The sequence below is a fragment of the Melanotaenia boesemani genome, chromosome 5 (assembly GCF_017639745.1).
Source record: "Melanotaenia boesemani isolate fMelBoe1 chromosome 5, fMelBoe1.pri, whole genome shotgun sequence".
Taxonomy (NCBI): domain Eukaryota; kingdom Metazoa; phylum Chordata; class Actinopteri; order Atheriniformes; family Melanotaeniidae; genus Melanotaenia; species Melanotaenia boesemani.
In genome coordinates this window covers 25502070-25516438 of record NC_055686.1, presented here as the reverse complement: position 1 = coordinate 25516438, position 14369 = coordinate 25502070, and the positions used below count along the sequence as shown (strand labels likewise).

Genomic DNA, 14369 nt, shown 5'->3' with positions numbered 1-14369 from the left:
GCCATTTAATTAGTCCTTTTGCTGTTTGTAGTGAAACTGCTTCAGCCAATGTGTTCCTGAGCAGCTTCATCATGTGGCACACATCCAAAACCACATGGACAACTTGTGAGGCATCAGCTGGATTTGGAAAGGAGGGTCTCATTGATTTGGGATCTAAATCAGTGCCAAGTGCTTTCAGCATGGCGAAATGGCAAGATGGTCCATCACATGTCAATGACACTGTACTATGGGGCTATTATTGTAGCAATATTATCTACAAATCCGTGTTGAAAGTCAAATGCATACAGAGAGTCGTGTATCCGTATCTTAATTTGTGTGTGCACAGTTGGATTCGCAAATGTGTAAATAAATCCACAAATGTGTGATGAGATTTCTGTGTCTGTACAAGAATCTGCAAATGTGTAAAACAACTTGTGTGTAACCCGGTTTGCAAATGTGTAAAAAAATTCCACAAATCTGTATTTAAAGTTGCAAATGTGTAGACCAATCTGTAAATGCGTGCTAAGATCTGCACATGTGCAGACCGATCTGTATCCACAGAGAGACATGAATGCCTGGAGTATTTCAGCTACAAGACCCAGAAATACAGACAAATCGCTGGTTACGAGTCAAGCAGCTTCTGGATTGGCTCTCTCTACACACGTGGATTTTGCTACACTTGTTCCGTGAGAAATCCACAAATGCGTGTCAAACACACCTGATTCAAATGATCAACTTATCATCAAGAACTTCAAAAGCCTAATAACAACCCACTCATTTGAATCATGAGTGTTTGAGGGGGGGAAGACATTTACAACATGTAGTATAAGAGTACCAGGACCAGCGTTGGAAAATGCTGTATTTGCCATATTTTAAGATGTAACGGAGGTTTGACTTAACAATTACACCAAATTCACAAAGAATGCTATACAATCGAACATATTTGTGACTTCTAAGATCATGAATGGCAGAGCTAACGGCTAGAGGCAATAGCCCTGTTCACTTGCATTACTAATTACCAAATTAATAGCCTTTCCATAACTTCACATTTGTATTTCATTATATATGTTACATTGTATTTGTTTTTAAAATCTGAACGTCACTTACCCACGGATTATCTGTGGCCCCAAACATCTGATCCGTCTCGCTATTAGCAGCCACCGCCATCTTTCCTGCCCTGGTGAAACTCGCGCGCACTCAGTAGAAGCAGAGCAAGCGAACCAACGGCAGCCGGAGTGAGGCAGCCTGTGAGCCAGCGGTCAGGGCACGCAAACCCAAGCGTTACGGATACGAATCCTGGCACGCATTTGTGGATTTCTCACGGAACAAGTGTAGCAAAATCCACGTGTGTAGAGAGAGCCAATCCAGAAGCTGCTTGACTCGTAACCAGCGATTTGTCTGTATTTCTGGGTCTTGTAGCTGAAATACTCCAGGCATTCATGTCTCTCTGTGGATACAGATCGGTCTGCACATGTGCAGATCTTAGCACGCATTTACAGATTGGTCTACACATTTGCAACTTTAAATACAGATTTGTGGAATTTTTTTACACATTTGCAAACCGGGTTACACACAAGTTGTTTTACACATTTGCAGATTCTTACAGACACAGAAATCTCATCACACATTTGTGGATTTATTTACACATTTGCGAATCCAACTGTGCACACACAAATTAAGATACGGATACACGACTCTCTGTATGCATTTGTGACTTTCAACACGGATTTGTAGATAATATTGCTACAATAATAGCCCCATACTGTACGGACTCCAGTATGGTGAAGTCGTTGGAGGCATTCGCTGATGATGTTTGCGCGCTCCTCCCCAGTCAGTGCATCGATAAAGAAATATGCGACAGGGATCTTCCAGGACTCATGCAAAGCAACAGCCATGAGAACTAACGCATCTCTTGCTGGTGGCAAGCTGTCATCAACAGTACCACAGCCAAAATCTACATATCCATGGTATTTCCCTGCAGAATATTCCACATGCTTTCTGATGGCCATTTCATCCATCATCAAGGCACAAATTGTTTCTTTGCCCTCTTTTTTCCTGTCCTGTGCATGCGCCTGTATTGCACAGAATGATGCATGTGTGAATCCTGGGTCTGCAGAGATGTTGCTGTACCAGGTCCGGATGGTGTCTGGATGGGGCAAAGCAAGATCAAAAGATTCACGCACATAAGCATAAGCTTTGGCAGAATAGAAGTGCAGAGTCATTGCAAATGATCGCAATTCCTCTGACACTTTGGACCTCTTTCCATGCTCCATCCTGGTGAGGATTTCCTTAGGAATGTCACTGAAGGAATTCTCCAACATCTCAGCACATCCAGAAGAAATCAGGCTCTTCTCCTTCAGGACACTGATAACCTCTGCCAGGGAATCTACTTTTTGCATCAGTCGTTTTGACTTTTCCTTTTCCAATTTCAATTTTTTACGACAGCTCTCTAATTTTTCTTCCATTGAATATAATTTAGTCTCTAATTGTCGTTTCAACGATTTGGGGGATTCCCTCAAAATATAGTTGTGCTCTGTGGTTTTTATTGCTGCCACTGACACATTTGCTGTCAGTGTCTCAGCGAAAGCAGTGTCACTGGCAGCAGTGTGTTCTTTACTTTCATTTTCTGATGATTTGACAGTGTAATTGTGATCCAGAACATCAGAAACAACGTGGTTTTTATATTGATCCTGTATCACAACAACACTGTCTTTATCCAAGACCTCTGCCACACTTTGTGTATGTTTTGTTGAGTATGAATGATCATGTATATGTGTTTCTGTGAGTGTGAAACTGTGTGAAACACATACATTTTTCTGAGTGGTCAAGCACTTACCTTCATGTGTGTAATCAAAAATTGTGGGCACAGCAGTTAATGTGAGGCTCCTCTTCCCGCCACTCAATGTGAAGCACTCATCTTTAAAGTGCAGAGCACACAATCTGGAGTTTTTATTTGGAGTCCAAGCCTTCCGCTTCACATTTCCAATCCAGTGACGCAGCCTCTTGCTGTCACCCAAAGGGAAGCTGTCACACCAGAAGATACATCCTGTTGAACCTTATGTGTCTCACGTGTATTTGCTTTATTATTAGTATTTTGCCTTTGTAGGTTTGTCTGTGTTCATCCCCACTTGTTCATCACTTCTGGTGTTCCTTTTCATTTTCAAGCCAGTAAAGTTTTTGTTTCTCTTAAAGTTAAATAAAGCATTTAATTTCACCACACTCCTTCCTTGTCTCCATCATTTTGGTCCAATTCCACCAAATGATCAAATGCACGTATGTTTAGAGCATTAGTCATGCCATATATACATACACACACACACACACACACACATATATATATATATATAAATATATATATATATATATATATATATGCATATATATATATATGCACACACACACTGTTTTACAGAAGCAAAAGCAAGACAGCATGCAGTATACTACCAGCTACAGACAAGGATGTCTTATGAGGGCAAACAAAGAGATCGAATGGATTCATAAATGTCTTTAAAATATGTTTGTTTGATACCATCTTACCGAAACAACTGTTGGCCTTCCACATCTGATCGGTTGATGCAGTTGATGGCTGCACAGGACGGCATTTTGTCGCAGTTAAAGTTAGCCGCAAGTTCACCCGTCCAGACCATATATATTTTCTATAATACATCCATGGTCCAGACGTATGGCAAAAGAGGACTGTATCAAATTTGTGCATTGTTTAAATTTTGATCTTGCTGTCAATCATGCTCCGATCCCCTCCCCCACTGTCCATACTGCTACTGATGCTGATCATAAGTTGGAGGGAATCTTGAGAGGTATGCTTTTATTTAATTACGGATCATTAATGTTAGTCATATTTAAATTTTGTTTCAAACCTAAAAAAAAACATAAGCAAAATCTTGAAACTTAAACTTATCGTGGCCTTTCAGAAACTATGGCAGAAACGAGCTCAATGGCACCCACGACAGCGCATTCCAGTAAGTGAGCAAAAAAATCTGAGAAGCTTAAAACCTTTTTGAATTGGTTTAATATCCTCTAAATGGGTGCAAATCATACTTTCACAGAAAAAAGCATATGGATCATAGGGGACAGTTATGTCCGAAGGGGAGAGGAGAGAGCCAGGGACACCATCGGCTGCAATCTCGGGCTGGACGCTTCAGTCCACTGGTTTGGCTGGGGTGGCCTGAGGTGGCATCGGCTTATCCCCTTTTTCCATCAAGCCTTGCAAGGACGGACGGTCCCGGATGTCCTGGTCGTTGCTTGTGGCAGCAACGACCTTGGGAAGAGCAAGTCTGTTGAGCTGGTTGGAGAGATGAAGAGGGACATGCAGTTGCTCAAAGGGAAATTCCCTGCGCTGGTGGTGGTCTGGTCAGAGATCTGTCAGCGGCGGCGGTGGCAGTCTGGCAGGCCAGGACGCTTAAACAAAGCGAGGAAATGGTGAACAGTGTGATTAAAACGTTTGTTCAAGAAATGGGTTGTCTGGTGGTAAGTCACCCTCACATCAGATTTGACAGCCCTGGTCTATTCCTGCGTGACGGAGTTCATTTTTCCACTTTGGGAAATGATATTTTTTTAAAAAATATTTCGGAGGTCGTTAAAGCCCACTGTCAGGTGCGGTAAATTATTTTTATTTAGAATTTATTTTCGTTCTTATTTTTTCTTTTTATGCTATTTGTTGTTGTTGTTTAAACCACCTGATAGTGCGTTTTACTGGTTTATTTTATGTAAAGAGAGATTCAGCCCATGAATAGATCGGGGAAAGTGAGGGTGGCTTTTTTTTTTATTTGTTAATTTCTTATATTTTGGTTCACATTAGTTCACTTTTTGTTAAGTAGTTTAATCACACTGTTCACCCAGAGGGCAATAGAATTTTTTTTAATTAAAATATTTTGTCTTATGAGCTGCTATTCTATTTTCGTTAGTTCAAATAAAATATGAATAACAGTCTTGACGCATCGCTGTCAGTGATATTTTGTTATACATATACAGTTAAATATTTTGGGAGTGTTGAGCCATTTCATGACAGCGACACAATGTCGCCAAGTTAGGTAAAATAGCCTACAAAACCATTTTCAATCCCTAACGGAAATCACGATACATAAAATACATAACTACATAATAAATATAGAATGGTGATAACCCAAGTGGCCTAGTTTTCCTTAACATAGTCCTCAGTTTAAACAAAGTTTTTTTTTCTTTGTCAATTAAAAAACTGCAGCATTTAACAAAGTGGAATCCGGCAAAACACAAGAAAGGAACATTTTAAGAGACGCAATTGATAATCTTGGTGTCATCCAGGGAATAGCAGAAAAATAAAGAGAATATGCATGGGTAGCACAATGAAATAATGCATTAACAAGGACTTCTAACATTTATTACAAAAGACGTGCCTGAAATTATTCATGAATAAAGGTAGGAATTGTAAGTCATCGTGAAAATTTGACACGGGATTATACAAATATACAATATAGACTGACTTATATTGGGCTATTACGAATCCCATATAGAAATTCATCAGATTAAAACAAACCATCATTTTAACAATTACTACACAACTTTTTCCACGTATATTATATCATTACTTTACATCGAGGTCCGATCGTGTGCCGTAGAAAATCATCATCTGAGTTTGTACAGCTCTCATACTGCAGATTAATGTCGTGACCGCGCGTCGCTGGATCAGGTCACTGGGCTGCGCATTGCTCGTTCACAGTGACGTGAAGCATGATGGGAGGTGACACTACTGCGCATGCTCTATGGGCCCAATATGCGGAAGTAACCCGGAAGCCTGAGAACTTTTTCGGCGTATGCGCTGGGTGAGCAACTTCCATAGAAATGAATGGGCCGCCATTTTCAGTCCGTTATCCAGTTCCTATAATACATCCATGGTGTAGCGTTAACAGAATTCACACAATAAATTAACCACCATAATGAGAACCTGTAAGAAAAATTATTATTGTAAAGTATTAGAGGAAAATAGAAACAATATTAAAGAGATTTGGAAAATATTAAATGGTATTATTAACTATGGGTCTAAGGAAATATCATCATCCAATTATTTTATTGATAATGGCAAAAAATTACCAACATAAATGATGAAACCAATAGCTTCAGTGAGTTTTTTGTTAACGTTGGACCAAAACTGGCAAGAGAAAAGAATGAAAATGGTGCCTGAAGATGATGATGAAGAAACAATAACAAGAAACATTAGCTCATTGTTTATATGTAAAGCTGGAGAAAATGAGATAATACAGTAAGTAAATGCAAAAATAAGACATCAACAGACTGGAATAAAACTGACATGGTAATACTCAAAAAGGTTATTCTGGGAATTTCTAAACCATTAACACATATCTGCAATTCATCATTTCAGACAGGAACTTTTCCAAGTAAAATGAAAATTGCAAAAGTTATACCATTGTTCAAAACAGGAGACAAACACAAATTTAAAAAAATTACAGGCCTGTTTCATTGCTTTCACAGTTTTTAAAATCCTGGAAAAGTTATTTATAAAAAGACTGGATAGATTTAATAACAAACATAATATCTTATCAGACTCAATTTAGAAACAACAGATCAACATCTTTGGCGATAATGCATTTAATAGAGGAAATTACTAACTGTATAGATCAGAAACTATTAGCAGCAGGGTTATTTTGTCCATGGTATTTTCATTAAGAAATTGGAGCGGTATGGGATACGAGGGGTTGTGCTGAAATGGATTCAGAGCTATTTAACTAAAAGGCAACAGTATGTGATGGTTGGTGAACACAAATCAGATTGTTTGGACATTGTTTGTGGAGTATATGTGGAGTTGTATATTTAAGGGTTGCAGAGAACTCTTTGTAATGAATGAACAGTCATTGATTGCTGTCAAAGCAAACAAGTATGCTCTTGATTAAAGAAAATATCCCCATATACATGTTTATATTCATTCTTTCCTGTATGTATTTTTTCCTAAAAAAAAAAAAAGAAAAAAAAGGAAAGTAAAATTATGATTATAAAAGGGGGGCAGGAATAGATAAGTTTTTAAACTTCATCCTGCTCCTTTTCAGACTCTATAGCAACTGGTACTTTTTTATTTACTCTGATTAATTTGTGTTATTTGTTGTTTGAAATAAAAATTAATCAGTCAATCAAAAACATGGACGATATTTCAGTTTATCTCTCATATAGTGCAAAATAAATAAAAAAGAATCCATTCTATTCTTCACCAGATTAAATATAAACCCATTCTTTAAATAAACTACTCTCTCTTCCATCACTACAAAGCAACATGGAATTCATGACTGTAGGTTTTACTTCATTCACTTCATCTCTTCACAAAACTATGGAAAAATAAAAATGTCTTCTTCCTGACAAATATCTCAATATTTGTGTCATCAAACATGCTGTTCCTTACGATCGATCATCGTCATATCGCTGCTGTCGGGCTCAAACCTCTTGTGTCCAAAACTGTTATTTTTCAAGAAATGAATAAAACTTTATGGTTTTTGTAATAATTGGACATAATGTCATCAAACTTGGTATTGTGTTTTACATTATCATCATATATTTGATTGTGTCATTACTTTATTAATATTTTACCCAAATCAAGCTTACATGGAGTTAGAAGGTTTCTTGCTGATGTAAAATGGATAAAGGAGGTTTTGTCACTGATTATGACGTCGCATCAGCTGCAGAAGCTCATCATCATGTTATCGTCATCTTACAGGTTGCAGTTTATTATTAACTATTTATGTGCTGTTATCCTGTTGCTTAATACATTTGGCTTAAATCTATTATAAAATATAACTGCTATTATCAGGTAAATAACGGACTAAACTGCACTTCAACCTACCGTTTTACACCAGCAGTTCTCCAATTCTGCATCTCATGTCTCAAAAGAAATCTTTATCATTTATGGCATATGTTAAAATAAAAAGTTTATGCATTTATAACGTTATTCATTTAGTCAAACATTGTAATGTTGCAGCTGCAGTGTTTGCAAACAGCTTGAAACATCAGTTGATTCTCTTCTACAGTTGAGTGACACAATTACCAACATTTGACTCAATATTGCCACCTACTGATGAGTGAACAGAACTGAATGGATATTTTAATATGTTTTTATTAAACATTTGAACATTTTAATGAATATTTATTGAACACACGTGAACAATGAATAACAATAACACAAAACACAATTCAAAATGACACATTTTTATAAACACTAAACAGGTTCTCTACATAAAACACAATCTGACAAACTCGCCATTTCAAAACACTAGAATTCCAAATAAAACTGCACCAACAATATGAACACAGTGACTCTGAATGATTGTGAAAATAACATTGGTACAGTTTTATACAAAAGATGAAAACAATCTGAACAATAATTGAACAGATTCACATTCTAAATTGTGATAAAAAATGTTATTTTTTTCCCTGAAATAGTAAAATAACAAATCCACAATAAACTCAGGTTAAAAAAAATATATAATTCATGGGAAACATTATGTGTGTGTGTGTGTGTGTGTGTGTGTGTTGTGAAGAAATGTTACTTATTTACCTAATGTTATAATCACAACTATAATTACTTCCTTTACTATATTCATTTATAAATTGTATTTACACTGGTTGTTACTTTTTACATTGTACATTTTTACTCATCATGCTTTTATTCACTTTTAAGGTTTATTCTCTTCATGTACATGCTCTGTTAAAAGTTCACTACGAGGGTAAGATGACCTTTATCTGCTCCTTCCTCAGACCCTTAGTCAGACTGGTTCTGGTGGAGACACAACTATGTGAGGTTGTTTTGACGCCAGCTCTTGGAGTTGTGTGTCCACCCAAGGTCTTCAGGAAGGAGGATTCTTTCTACAGAAATGTAGAACTATTGTTTTTCCTCTTGCCTCCCCAGAGTCTCTCCTGACTTCATGCGAGTCGGGACGACTACTCTCATTACTTGCAAGTAAACTGTATTCAATACTTCTCCTGTAATAAACCTTATATACGTTTACTCGTTCCAGACTCTTGGTAAATTGTAAACATTCTGTTGCTACAATGTTGGACGGAACAAGTTTAAAAGAAAAAAAAAAAAGAAAATGTGAAATTATTTTATGACATTTTAAGATAAAAACCGTTCACAGAGAACTTGAAGCTTGCCAACTAAAACATAAATGGCTGGCATATCATTAACTTCCCTCTCTTATAGGACATGTAATTTACGTAAGAAGACAAATATACAAGCTTCTCAGAATGCTGCTTTATGATTAGTAACAGGTTTTTAATACAATGGTAATAATAAGATAACATTTGCTCATCAACTTGATGGTGCATTAATATTTATCTATTCACTTAGAAAAAGCTGCAGTTACACATTTTGTGGTTCCAGTTTTCTTATTCTGGTGCTTGTATTAAGTAACCGTCTGGGTGTTATTGACACACAGGGAGAAACTGCAGTTATTAGTTTACATTATTTGTTAGTAATGGTTGAAGGCAACACCAAATAAAATAAGTAAAATCAAACAGAATTTTAGCCAGTTACTTTATTACTTCATAATTGCAGCGTGAGGTCTCAAAGATACACAAACCAGCCCTACTTCCCTATGGCATGCATTAACACAAAATAACTTACTGCTATCTCACATTTTGTGGGACGTTAGGCATCATGGTTGAAAGAAGCAACACTAGATTGTCGACTGCATTTAGATAAATTATTTATTGGTTCTCTAATGCTGGAACTCTTTTCTATTTTTTTCTTTTCTCTTTCGTTTCCTGAGTTTGGCACCTGGTGGTGTTGTTCTGGGTAGATTCATGGTTTGCTGCACTATTTAACACGCCATGCGTTCCTATTCCACACTTGTTAAGATTATAACGATGAGCGTCCAAAAAATGTTTCTTTTCTGAGCTGCTGGACTTTTACAGATAAGATCAATTATGACATTCTTTCATTTTTGCATATAGGATGTCTGAACTAGTTAATGTGCTTTAATTTAATTTTCATTACAAAAAATACAAAAATGACTGTAACACCATTGTAGTGATGAATATTTTTCACATGAGTTATTTTATGATAAATGAAATCAGTACATTTATTCATTTTTGACCATTAACTAAATTTAAAAAAAATTAAGTAAAATCTTGGAGAATATGTTTCCTATCCTGCTCAACTCTCTAAATAACGAGAAAATAAACAGACAAAAAGTGATTATTTAAATGTTTTTTTTAACAAGCATTCACTTTAGCTTCTCAGACATTTGTTTACAACAATGCCACTAAATTAATGTAAAATAAATTTTAAAATGAGCTCTTTGTCCACTTTCCTTCTATCACCTATTTCCGTATGTTTGCTCTGTGTTCTTTGTTTTGAAAGGCTGTGACTGTGTATTTAAAAATTATCTTGAACGTTTTCTTTTTCCTTTTTTTAGGAACTTTGGCAGAACATCCAAAAGCAACATATTATGTTCTCAGAAACAACTTTGTGTCTGAATGTCAGTAAAAATCCTCCATATTTTGGTGGTAAATGGGAATTCTCTGGTAAAGTTATTCATACTGAGAGAGGCATCAATTCCAGCTATAAAGAGAAAACACGGCCTGGTCGCAGAAACTTTTCCCTTTGTATAAAAATGTTGACTGACAACGACACCAGTATCTATAAAGTGATTATAATTCAGTATCTGAGACATTTCAAGTCTTCATCCAAGGTAGGTCCTTTTGCAGTACTTTGTATTTAGCCTGTACTATACATTGATCTTTTCTATTTATTTGTCTGTACTGAGTATTGACCTGGTAGAAAATGCAAATAAATTTTTGCTGTCTTTACAAGACATTACAAAAGGATGATTTTTTACACTGCAGCTTCACATATCTTAAATAAAACATTAAACACACATCTGAATGTTTGATGACTGTCTTGTGTTTACAGCTGGCAGCCAGAGGAGGGCGCCAATATATCATGATGTTATCTGATTGTTTGGCTGTTGCAGACATGGTTCCCAGACCAGTGATGACGATGACGTCAGAGCACCACTCCAACCTGACTGAGGGATCCTGCAGCGTCACAGTAAACTGCTCCATCCAGGACACCTTGCTGTGGTCCGTCTGTGATGAAGACGGCTGCAGACCACCTCAGAAGTCATTCCACAATTTCAACATCACCGTTTTCACTGAGAACAGAACTGTTGTCTGCAGTGGCAACAACCATGTTAGCACAAATAACATCACAGAGAGGATGGAGACAGCTTGTAAGTTTCATCACTTACTTGGAAATTTAAATAAACTGTTGGTTTGTCATTCGTGCATTTGTGTGCTGAAGTTCAACTTCACGTTCATCTTTATTTTATCATGATTATTTTCTTAATATTCCTTATTATTTAATTCAGTCTTTTTCCATCCTGGTCTATGGGGACACCTGCCCTGCATGTTTTGGAGGTTTCCAACTCCAGCACACCTGATTCAGATTAATCAAACTTCTCATCAAGGTCTTTGCTAATGAGACATCTTTCTGTTAAAGTTTTATGTTGGAGATGGGATTTCCCAGCAGCCTCTGAAGGCATCTTACCTCTGACTCTGATTGCTTTACCCTGATTGCTAATACTTTCCACCTGTGTTGCTCCCTTGATAAGCAGGAGTCTCTGCTGCTTACTGCCAGATAATCAGCGTTTACTCCGGTACGTTTCCAGCCCTTCTCATCTGCCTGTTGACCAATTTTCTAACTTCCTGGTGTTTTTTTTTTTTTTTCCCTGTATCTGCCTGTTTCGGTATGGTAATGTCTTGCTCTATTTTTTTGCAGCTCTCTTGGACTTTGACCTTCGTATTATTTTACGGATTGGATATGGATTCTGGATGAAGCTTATTTTCCTTTTGGAGGAATAGAAGGAAATACTGCAGCTCTTGGAATGCTCTGCCTGAATCATAATAACCCGGTGCTATTAACCCTCTAGTTCTTCCCACATCATCTCCTGTTGTCGCTTGCAGTTAGGGATGGTGAAACCGAGGCCTCATGAATCATCGAGCCAACTTTGACCCAAATGCTTGAAAATGGCTTGCTGTTCTGAATCATTTGACCAAACCAAAGAGCTCCATCTGCTGGCTGTGGGAGTCTGATGTATCAGAAGGACAGCATTGACACCTCACATCTGTCATCCCTATCTCAACTTTGAATACGTGTTCAATAAACGATACGTAACCTACCATCCGAGTGCATATTTATTTTCTGTTGTTCATATAAATAAGAAGGAGGGGTATGAGGTAACATTTGTTTAGGTAACAGAATTGTGGTGTAACTGAAGTATACTAATCTGTAATGATAGTAGTTACTCAGTGGGAAGGCATGAGGGAAGGAGTGTTTGTGTAACGGGTATAGTGACTGTGTTAGTTATTTTATACAGTTGTAATAAAAGTGTTTACTGTTTTATGTGTCTTATTATTTATAATAGATATTGCAAATGCGGGTTATCGTCTACCTCATGAGTTGTTTTCTTTTGCATAGCTGATTGTTTTTAAATGTGGCACAACAGTTTATAGGACACTGCACATTTATGTACATAGATTATTTACTCAGTTTTTTTGTTTATCTTCTATTTTTTTTTTTTTTTTTCAAATTGTTGATTTTTATTTTATACTGTTTTATGACATTCAGGTTGGACGGCAAAGTAAGATTTTCATTGTTCAGGGAAACTTGTTTCCTTACTGTGCAAATGACAAAGACACTTTGAATCTTGAAATGTATTATGAGAAAAAAACTTTGGTAACATTGTGATGTGTCATAGTTTTTTATTTAAAAACATATTTTCTGTTAGGCTTCAGTCTGCTCCTCTTCTGGCACACTACCTCTCCAGCTTTGGAGAGGTTGCACCTGAAAGAAACACAAGAACAAAATTGGAATTAACCAAGTTTAAAATCATTAAATTCTCTGCTGATGGTGATCAGAAACCAGCTTGGTGTCTAAGGTCCTGCAGGTGGTGGTTTTTCCTCTGCAGCTGTAGACTGAGACGTTTCCTCTGATGCTTCTGGGTGAAGTTTATGATTAACTTTAAAGTCTGCTCTTTGCAAGGCTATTTAAAAAACATCTATATAAAGAAAGGGGAATTAAGCTTACCTGTGATGTTGAAGGCACCGCCTGCTCCGTCCTTCTCTCATACTCCGAGCTCCTTCAGCTGTTACTCTGGCAACGGCGTCTTGCGCAGACGTTTGTTTCCCCAAATCTCTAAAAGCTAAATGTGAGTCAATATAAGCTCATGCTGATGTGATGCTTTTCCTAAATTTGTTTTCAAAATGCAATGTCGCACAATCGCTACAGAATCTCCTCTCAAAAACCTGCGGTCTCCTCAGCGTTTGGAATCTGAGAGATTGACAAGCCCGGTTCCTTCAAAGATCCCGCTTGCTGCTCGATACGCGCTGATGACGTAACGAGGCCTCGTTTGGTCTATCACGTGACTTTTGGCATGCTGAATCAATGCTCAGAGACAATACTCACAACACTTCTATGTCACATGCTCGAAATGTGATCGAGCAGATCAGCTCGAGCATAACATCCCTACCTTCAGATTATTTTACGGATTGGATTTGGATTCTGGACCAAGCTTATTTCCCTTTAGGATGAAAAGAAGGTAATACTGGAGCTCTTGGAGTGCTCTGTCCGAATCAGAATAACCCGGTGCTAGTAACCCTCTAGTTCTTCTTACATTATCTCCTGTTGTCACTCGCAGTTTCCCGGTGGAGATTCCAGATCAGGATTGTATCACTTCTGCTGGTACATTGTTTATTTACCTGAAACTTTGCCCTACAGTCATTCAGTCCTTAAACTCAGTTCTCTTACGTCCACAGCATACTGCCAAGGACCAGATATAACAGTCTTGAGACATCTTCCTGTACACAATAAAATTTTATTGATCCAATCCTGAGGCTCTGATCTTTTGTGGGTTCAATCTGCTGAAGAGTGACATCTTTCTGTAAACTTTGGTGACTTGCTGAGAAAAAGAAACGGGCACATGCCATACAAACCAGTGTGTATGGACACTCGTTGAGGTTTCACAGCTCTAGCCAACATCTTTAAGGCCATTTATACCCGACACAGAAGATGGATACGCAGACGGATGGAGAGTTTCATCTTTCTCCAGTTACGCGTGTATTTTGGTCAGTTTTTCAGGGATCTTAGCTATTTGTTGCATGACACATGAAGCGGAGCAATACCAATGGAAATTGCCGGGCAGTGCTGATCAGAATAGCTGACATGCAACCAGCAAAAGAAACACACCAGAGAAGAAGAGGATCAGGAAGGGGGGGAGCAAAAGAAAAATGAAGACGAGAACAACTTCAGAAATTGCGCAAGCTTTTGAAGAAAGACTATACGTGAATTTTTACAGCGTGTTAGGCGGCTGGAACCAGCCTGGACCACTTTACTC

At 37.6% G+C, this 14369-nt stretch overlaps 1 protein-coding gene and 1 long non-coding RNA gene across 2 annotated transcripts in view; both read left to right on the top strand.

Moving 5' to 3' along the window:
- LOC121639980 (titin-like) overlaps window positions 1–14369 on the top strand; it is a 618411-nt gene that overhangs the window by 167973 nt on the left and 436069 nt on the right. The window lies entirely within an intron of this gene.
- Window positions 3759–4206, top strand: LOC121640107. Its single transcript, XR_006010361.1, has 3 exons — window positions 3759–3794; window positions 3909–3956; window positions 4044–4206. It is a non-coding gene; the product is annotated as an uncharacterized LOC121640107 (long non-coding RNA).